The sequence below is a fragment of the Salvelinus namaycush genome, chromosome 24 (assembly GCF_016432855.1).
Source record: "Salvelinus namaycush isolate Seneca chromosome 24, SaNama_1.0, whole genome shotgun sequence".
NCBI classification, from domain to species: domain Eukaryota; kingdom Metazoa; phylum Chordata; class Actinopteri; order Salmoniformes; family Salmonidae; genus Salvelinus; species Salvelinus namaycush.
Window position 1 is genome coordinate 26,732,757 of NC_052330.1, and position 9,097 is coordinate 26,741,853.

The following is a 9,097-nucleotide window of genomic DNA, read 5'->3' on the forward strand; positions in this document are numbered from 1 at the left end:
ATCTGAGTACAGCGCTCAGAGACCAACACAACCCAAAGAGATATCCGCCATGTTGTGTAGTCAACAGATGTCAGAATAGCATTATAAATATTCACTTACCTTTGATGATCTTCATCAGAATGCACTCCCAGGAATCCCAGTTCCACAATAAATGTTTGTTTTGTTCGATGAAGTCCATCATTTATGTCCAAATAACTCCTTTTTTTTAGCGTGTTTAGCCCAGTAATCAAAATTCATGACGCACGATCAGTAGGTGCAGACGAAAAGTCAAAAATTTCCGTTACAGTCCGTAGAAACATGTCAAACGATGTATAGAATCAATCTTTAGGATGTTTTTAACATAAATCTTCAATAATGTTCCAACAGGAGAATTCCTTTGTCTTCAGAAATGCAATGGAAAGCAAGCTAACTCTCTCACATGAACGCGCATGGTCAGCTCATGGCACTCTGGGAGAAACCTTACTCAATCCCCTCTCATTCACCCCCACTTCACAGTAGAAGCCTCAAACAAGGTTCTAAAGACTGTTGACGTCTAGTGGAAGCCTTAGGAAGTGCAACATGACCCAATTTCCACTATCTTGGATAAGCAAAGAGTTGAAAAACTACAAACCTCAGATTTTCCACTTCCTGGTTGGATTTTTCTCAGGTTTTTGCCTGCCATATGAGTTCTGTTATACTCACAGACATCATTCAAACTGTTTTAGAAACTTCATAGTGTTTTCTATCCAAATCTAATAATATGCATATCCTAGGATCTGGGCCTGAGTAGCAGGCAGTTTACTCTGGACACGCTTTTCATCCGGATGTGAAAATACTGTCCCCTACCCAAGAGAGGTTAACAACATGGGTGTTGTCTTTATAAATGTGTATGGGCCTAACTCAGGGAGAGAGAGGGGGGTTCTATTTGGGAGACTTAGACAGGAACTCTCACAGGTAGCGCCTGAGGAGACACTGGTGGTCGGCGGGAACTGGAACTGTACAATGGATTTTACGAAAGACAGAAATGTGGAAGAGTCTCATACAGTGTCAGTGGGAGTGTTAAGGGACATCACTAATCAGTTCAACCTAGTGGATGTTTCGAGAACTAAACATCCCAACACAAGACAGTATACATGGGTGAAGGTTTTTGGGGCTAGGGTGAGTGCAGCCCAACAGCCCGGTCATTTTTTCATGTCCAGGAATCGGAGCAATAGGCTGTTGGGCGCTACCATTCTCCCGTTGGGGTTTTCAGATCACCACTTAACCATGGCTCAGCTGTCTATTTCACCAGGGCCCCGGCAGGCATCCTATTGGAAGTTTAATGTAAAGCTCTTACAAGATGCAACTTTTTGCTCAGGTTTACAGACTTTTTGGGAAAGGTGGGTGAATCGGCGAGAGGAGTATGAGTCTCTTAGTTAATGGTGGGATGTGGGGAAAGTCCAAATTCGGCTTTTCTGTCAACAGTATACAGCTCTCTCATGCTCAGAGGCTAGGAGAGTATTGGAGGAACTCGAGCATAGTATTAGTGAGATTGGAAAGGTTTGGAAAGACAGAGCAGTGAAGCCAAGAGTATGCATTGTCTACGGCTGACTGATGGGCGGGTGACCTCTGTGGTGGGGGAGATGCGGGAGCGAACTGTGGAGTTTTATACTGAGTTGTATAGGGCAGAAATGTGTGATCCTATGTGTGCTCAGGTCTTGTTCACAGAACTCCCTAAGATCTCTCTGGCACAGAGGGATGAAATGGACATTCCTCTGTTGTCCCATGAACTGGTAGAGGCCGTAACCCAGATGTCCCCCGGTCGTGCACTGGGGGTCGATGGACTCCCAGGGTAGTTTTATAAAGAATTCTGGGGAATAATTGGACTGGACTTCTTTTGCGTGTTGTGTGAATGCGTCGGGGTAGGAGAGTTGCCGATGAGCTGCCGTCGGGCGGCTCTGACTCTCCTGCCCAAAAAAGGGGACTTGTGTGAACTTAAGAACTGGAGGCCTGTGGCATTGCTCTGTGCGGACTACAAGATATTTTCCAAGGTCCTCTCTAACAGACTGAAGTCCCATCTGGACTCGATAGTACATAAGGACCAAAAATATTGTGTACCGGGATGTTCAATCACAGACAACTTCAGGGACATGTAAAATCAGGGACATGTTGAACTTGTCGAGAGGTTCTAATGTGAACTTGGACTGGTCTCTTTAGATCAAGAGAAGGCTTTTGATAGAGTGGACCATGAGTATCTTTTTAATGTGATGTTTGGGTTTGTGGAAAGGTTTTTGACCTTTGTGAAGATGTTGTATGCTGGGGCGTCATGTATGGTCAAGATGGGAGTGGGAATCAGTAGGCCAGTCTGGGTGAGACAGGGCATTAGACAAGGATGCCCTCTATCAGAGCAGTTATATACACTAGCCATTGAGCCTTTTTTGGGCCTGCTACGCAGGAGACTGCAGGGAGTGTGCTGAACAGGCATGGGTGTGGAGACCGGCATAGCAGTGTCAGCGTATGCAGATTACATTTCTGTGATGGTCAGGGATGGTCAGGATATGCAGGCACTAGAGACCAGTCTGAAGGTGTACGAGGGAGCTTCGAGATCCCTTTGAGATCGGTTTAGTCGGCCACCCTGCAGACGCAACTGATGGCAGCGGGTTTACAAAGGCTGGGTGACCTGCGACTGCTGGGAAATGAGGGGTGGAAAACCCCAGAAGTCCTGGCACAACAAACAGGAATAACGTCTCTTAGGTTGCTGGAGAGATTCCTGGAGGAGGTCCAGGAGGCGCTGTCTGAGCTGGTAAGGGGGGTGTTTGAGCGGCCACAGGGGGAGGGCCCACCAATGTTTCCGCCACTGCAGGTAACGGCAGAGACTGGGGACTGGCAAGGGGGTCTGGGGGACTTGTTAGATTTGAACACTCTGAGCAAGGGGGAGTTTGAGGGGGTGGGAGGCAAGGCCCTCTACAACCTCCGCATTAAGGTGAGGATCATTAGGAGCCTAACAGGAGTGAAGGCACATCAGTGGCAGGGGGTATGTGGGGAGGAGAGTATGATGAGTTTTAGATGGAGGAGGCTCTACAAACCCCCAGTACCAAAGAGGTCAGAGGACCTCCAGTGGATGGTTCTACATGGAGGCCTGGCCACTAACAGCTGGTTGGCACGGGTTGAACCGGGAATCGGGCAGGGGTGTCCTTTCTGTGTTATGAAAGAAACTGTGATTCATGTGTTTTCTGTGTGCACCAGGTTAATGCCATTAATGTCTCTGCTGGAATGTCTGTGTGAGAGGTTGGGGGTAGTTTTTACTGTCAGGACGTTTATAATCGGTTACAGGTAATCAAATAAGGAAAAAGCCAAATGTGTTTTGTTGAATTTTTGGTTTGCTCTGGCAAAGTTGGCTATTTGGCTAACAAGGAGGAACAGGGTCAAAGGTGGAGGATAACAGACCCTTTACTATTGTTTAATGGGATGGTGTCTGTGCGCCTTACTGGTTGAATTTGAGTTGTATAAAATTATAAAAAGTGTGGAGATGTTTGAGGAGATATGGTGTGTTGGGGGGGCTGTCTGTATAGCTGGGGAAGATGTTCCAGGAGATATGGTGTGTTGGGGGGGCTGTCTGTACAGCTGGGGAAGATGTTTCAGGAGATATGGTGTGTTGGGGGGGCTGTCTGTACAGCTGGGGAAGATGTTTCAGGAGATATGGTGTGTTGGGGGGCTGTCTGTTTAGCTGGGGAAGATGTTTTGGATATACGGTTGTAGAAGTGGTGAGGTTTTTTGGTTATTGTGATGTGTGGTGTTTTGTATCGTGGGGTAGAGGGAAAGGTGAGTATGGTACATGTATGCAGTACAGGATATATTTTGGTGTTTTATTTTAAAGGGGGGGGGTGGTGGTGGTGAGGTTTTAATGAAATGAGAATGTTTCATTAAAGAAAGACAAAAAGTCAAAAGTCTCTCTCTCTCCCTCCCTCCCCCATCTCTCTCTCTATCCCTCTCTCTTTCTGTATATCTTTCTCTCACTCTCTTTGTATCCCTCCCTCCACCCCCCACCCCCCACCCACCCCCTATCTCTCTGATGAAAACCAACCACGTCAACTCCAGTAAGGCTCACAAACTCTATCTCGATCCCCCTCCTCATTGGACCAGCCCTACTCATAACATCCTGAATTCCAAGTGGGCTGCATATGTTTTCCGTTTGGAGAAACAAGTGGAGTTAAACTGATCTAATATTGTCTGTATGACTTTGACCACAACATTAATAAAATACCATATACAATACATCATAAACAAAGTTGTCTTTTTGACTTTAGACAGCTGAAAAAGACCACAACATTAATAAAATACCATATACAATACATCATAAACAATGTTGTCTTTTTGACTTTAGACAGCTGAAAAAGACCACAACAGTAATAAAATACCATATACAATACATCATAAACAAGGTTGTCTGTTTGACTTTAGACAGCTGAAAAAGACCACAACAGTAATAAAATACCATATACAATACATCATAAACAATGTTGTCTTTTTGACTTTAGACAGCTGAAAAAGACCACAACAGTAATAAAATACCATATACAATACATCATAAACAAGATTGTCTGTTTGACATTAGACAGCTGAAAAAGACCACAACAGTAATAAAATACCATATACAATACATCATAAACAATGTTGTCTTTTTGACTTTAGACAGCTGAAAAAGACCACAACAGTAATAAAATACCATATACAATACATCATAAACAAGATTGTCTGTTTGACATTAGACAGCTGAAAATAACATGGCATTCATTAAAATTCTCTTCAAGCCCAAGGTTCTGGTTCTGGGGGTTATTAAAACGCTTTAAAACGACTTCTCTCTGGCTCTGAGGGATTAAATTTCATCCTGGGAATGTGGTGAATGACACACACATACACACACACAAATGACAGTCTTTCTTGTCCCCTCCCTCCTCCTTGTCTCTGATTACTGCTGGCCACTTGGCTCTGCTGTGGCCTGCTTGTTAATTGGTCCGTTCTCGGTCGGAACCTGGAGAGGCTCCAGAGCGTGTTATGTGTCTGCAGTTAAATGCTGGCCCACAGAGGAGGCTTGTGTGGGGAGGGCCCACTGTGTGTGTGTCGTGTTTGTGTCTGTGTCATGGGGGGGATTGTGTGTGTGTGTGTTTTGTATGAAACAGAGAGAGAATGAGAGAAAAAGGAAAGAAAAAGAGAGAATATTCACGGTTGTCACGGCTCCTAGTCAGACCACCGCACGGTTGTCATGGCTCCTATTCAGAACACCGCACGGTTGTCACGGCTCCGCTTCAGACCACCGCACGGTTGTCACGGCTCCTATTCAGACCACCGCACGGTTGTCACGGTTCCTATTCAGACCACCGCACGGTTGTCACGGCTCCTATTCAGACCACCGCACGGTTGTCACGGCTCCTATTCAGACCACCGCACGGTTGTCACGGCTCCTATTCAGACCACCGCACGGTTGTCACGGCTCCTATTCAGAACACCGCACGGTTGTCACGGCTCCTATTCAGACCACCGCACGGTTGTCATGGCTCCTATTCAGAAGACCGCACGGTTGTCACGGCTCCTCTTCAGACCACCGCACGGTTGTCACGGCTCCTATTCAGACCCCCGCACGGTTGTCACGGCTCCTCGTCAGACCACTGCACTCCACACATCTCAGCTAGAATCAATGGAATCAACATTTAGACTTGTTCATGTCAAAACCTGTAGAGTAGCTGTTCACTAACTTATTAAACCTGTAGAGTAGCTGTTCACTAACCTGTAAATAATTGTCTTCACAAGCGTCGATGAGAAAGCATACAGTCAGTCACAGAAAGTGTGTTTCTCTGTTCATGGCTCCCCTTCAGACCACCGTACAGTTGTCATGGCTCCCCTTCAGACCACCGTACAGTTGTCATGGCTCCCCTTCAGACCACCGCACAGTTGTCACGGCTCCCCTTCAGACCACCGCACAGTTGTCATGGCTGCTATTCAGACCACCGCACGGTTGTCATGGCTCCTATTCAGACCACCGCACGGTGATCACACCACCTATTCAGACCACCGCACGGTTGTCATTGCTCTTATTCAGACCACCGCACGGTTGTCATGGCTCCTATTCAGAACACCGCACGGTTGTCATGGCTCCTATTCAGAACACCGCACGGTTGTCATGGCTCCTATTCAGACCACCGCACGGTTGTCACGGCTCCTATTCAGACCACCGCACGGTTGTCATGGCTCCTATTCAGAACACCGCACGGTTGTCACGGCTCCTCTTCAGACCACTGCACTCCACACATCTCAGTTAGAATCAATGGAATCAACATTTAGACTTGTTCATGTCAAAACCTGTAGAGTAGCTGTTCACTAACTTATTAAACCTGTAGAGTAGCTGTTCACTAACTTGTAAAACCTGTAGAGTAGCTGCTCACTAACTTGTAAAACCTGTAGAGTAGCTGTTCACTAACTTGTTAAACCTGTGGAGTAGCTGTTCACTAACCTGTAAATAATTGTCTTCACAAGCTTCCATGAGAAAGCATACAGTCAGTCATAGAAAGTGTAGCAGCACGGTTGTCATGGCTCCTATTCAGACCACCGCACGGTTGTCATGGCTCCTATTCAGACCACCGCATGGTGGTCACAGCACCTATTCAGACCACCGCACGGTTGTCATGGCTCCTATTCAGACCACCGCACGGTTGTCATGGCTCCTATTCAGACCACCGCATGGTTGTCATGGCTCCTCGTCAGACCACCGCACGGTTGTCATGGCTCCTATTCAGACCACCGCACGGTTGCCATGGCTCCAATTCAGACCACCGCACGGTTGTCATGGCTCCTATTCAGACCACCGCACGGTTGTCATGGCTCCTATTCAGACCACCGCACGGTTGCCATGGCTCCAATTCAGACCACCGTACGGTTGTCACGGCTCCTCTTCAGACCACTGCACTCCACATATCTCAGTTAGAATCAATGGAATCAACATTTAGACTTGTTCATGTCAAAACCTGTAGAGTAGCTGTTCACTAACTTGTAAAACCTGTAGGGTAGCTGTTCACTAACTTGTTAAACCTGTGGAGTAGCTGTTCACTAACTTGTAAAACCTGTAGAGTAGCTGTTCACTAACCTGTAAATAATTGTCTTCACAAGCGTCGATGAGAAAGCATACAGTCAGTCACAGAAAGTGTGTTTCTCTGTTCATGGCTCCCCTTCAGACCACCATACAGTTGTCACGGCTGCTATTCAGACCACCGCATGGTTGTCATGGCTCCTATTCAGACCACTGCTGGTTGTCACGGCTCTTCAGTCCACCGCACGGTGGTCACAGCACCTATTTCTACCACCGCACGGTTGTCATGGCTCCAATTCAGACCACCGCACGGTTGTCATGGCTCCTATTCAGACCACTGCACGGTTGTCACGGCTGCTCTTCAGACCACTGCACTCCACACATCTGTTAGAATCAATGGAATCAACATTTAGACTTGTTCATGTCAAAACCTGTAGAGTAGCTGTTCACTAACTTGTAAAACCTGTAGAGTAGCTGTTCACTAACTTGTAAATAATTGTCTTCACAAGCGTCCATGAGAAAGCATACAGTCAGTCATAGAATGTGTGTTTCTCTGTTCAGGTCATTTTCTTCTGAAGATAAGAGAAAGTGATGGAAACAGGGTTGGAATAGTGTAGTTTGGACTGTTGTATTAGCTGTCTACTCTGGCAGTGCTCCCAACCCTGACTCTTGGTATTGCTAATTGGAACCAGATCACCTGTAAGTCCAGTTCTGATTCTCCAACTGGTACCGGCTCAATACAAGAAAATGTTTACTATGGCTTCATCTCTTCCATCCAAAACATTGACCTGCAGTTATTAAATGTCCTCCCTGGCTTTGTGTGTCTCTTCCCCTACCATTAGTTGAATCCCTGAACGATGTCGGGCTCCATGGAGCTGTCTCCTCCCCACATGTGGAAACCATCGAGGCCCAGGTCAGAGACACGGGACTGGGCTTGGACAGGAACACGATTTGGATCGGGCTCTGTGTATGTGTGTTTGTGTGTGTGTGCGCGTGTGTGTGTTAGTGTGTGTGTATCCATGTGTATTGGCACGCTTTGTCTCAAGGGCAGGGTCTGTCTCAGTCTCAGGGCTCACTGATGGGCCCGTTTCATTGACAGGAAACTCCCCCACATTCCCTCTTTTCCCTCTTTCCACTGCAACTGGCCATTTGGGAACGACAGCTGATTCCGGGAAACAGGCTCGTTCCACCGTCAAAAGTTTATGATTAACAAACAGCCGTAGGAACTCAAACACTATGTAATGTTACAGTGTGCTCACTCCTCTCTGGGGGATGAAACTGTGGCCTTTTGTTTGCAGCTTACAGTACAAATACAGACACAGACAGGCAGGCTGTGATTTGTGATGTAGTTAGATGTGGATCAATGCCTAAGGCAATGTTCCACTTTCCTACATCTCTCCAGACTTGACAACCCTGCCTCCCTGCCTGCCTCTCACTAGCATCCTAGTAAAGTCTGAGTTGACTATTGAATCCATGGCTCCTGAGTGGCGCAGTGGTCTAAGGCATTGTATCTCAGTGCAGGAGGTGACACTACAGTCCCTGGTTCGAATGCAGGCTCTATCACATCTGGCTGTGATTGGCCCAGGTTTGACCGTCATTGTAAATAATAATTTGTTCTTAACTGACTTGCCTATTTAAATACAACATATGGCACAGCAACTACAGTATGGCATGAACCTGACTGTATACACGTTTCTACCCATTTGAAATGTAAAAGACAAACCCAGTTCACTGTCTAAAAAGTACAATGATTTGATAAAAGAGCTGCTGTGCGATCTGACGTCAAATACCATGAAGAGGAAGGATATAAATAACGCAACAGGATTTGAAACAGGATGTATTCACATATTGTGCATTATGCTGGGTAGTTAGTTTCCCCATGCTTCATTAACTTGGCAGTTGTTTTCATGAAAAGAAACATAGGCACAAGAAGTGAGCAAAGAAAATGTAGAACTGGCAGAAACCCGGCCCTTAAAAACAAAAACATACAGCAGCTGTTCAAATCGTGTCAAATTGTCTTGTCACTATAACAACTGTAAAAAGATAGGACCTGGAGTT

At 46.3% G+C, this 9,097-nt stretch overlaps 1 long non-coding RNA gene across 1 annotated transcript; it reads right to left on the reverse strand.

Moving 5' to 3' along the window:
* Positions 1-4,294: 4,294 nt before the first annotated feature.
* On the reverse strand, positions 4,295-8,043 carry LOC120019470. The gene is made up of 3 exons (XR_005472331.1): positions 7,876-8,043; positions 5,744-7,423; positions 4,295-5,644 (listed from the first exon to the last, which is right to left on the reverse strand). It is a non-coding gene; the product is annotated as an uncharacterized LOC120019470 (long non-coding RNA).
* Between the last annotated feature and the right edge of the window lie 1,054 nt (positions 8,044-9,097).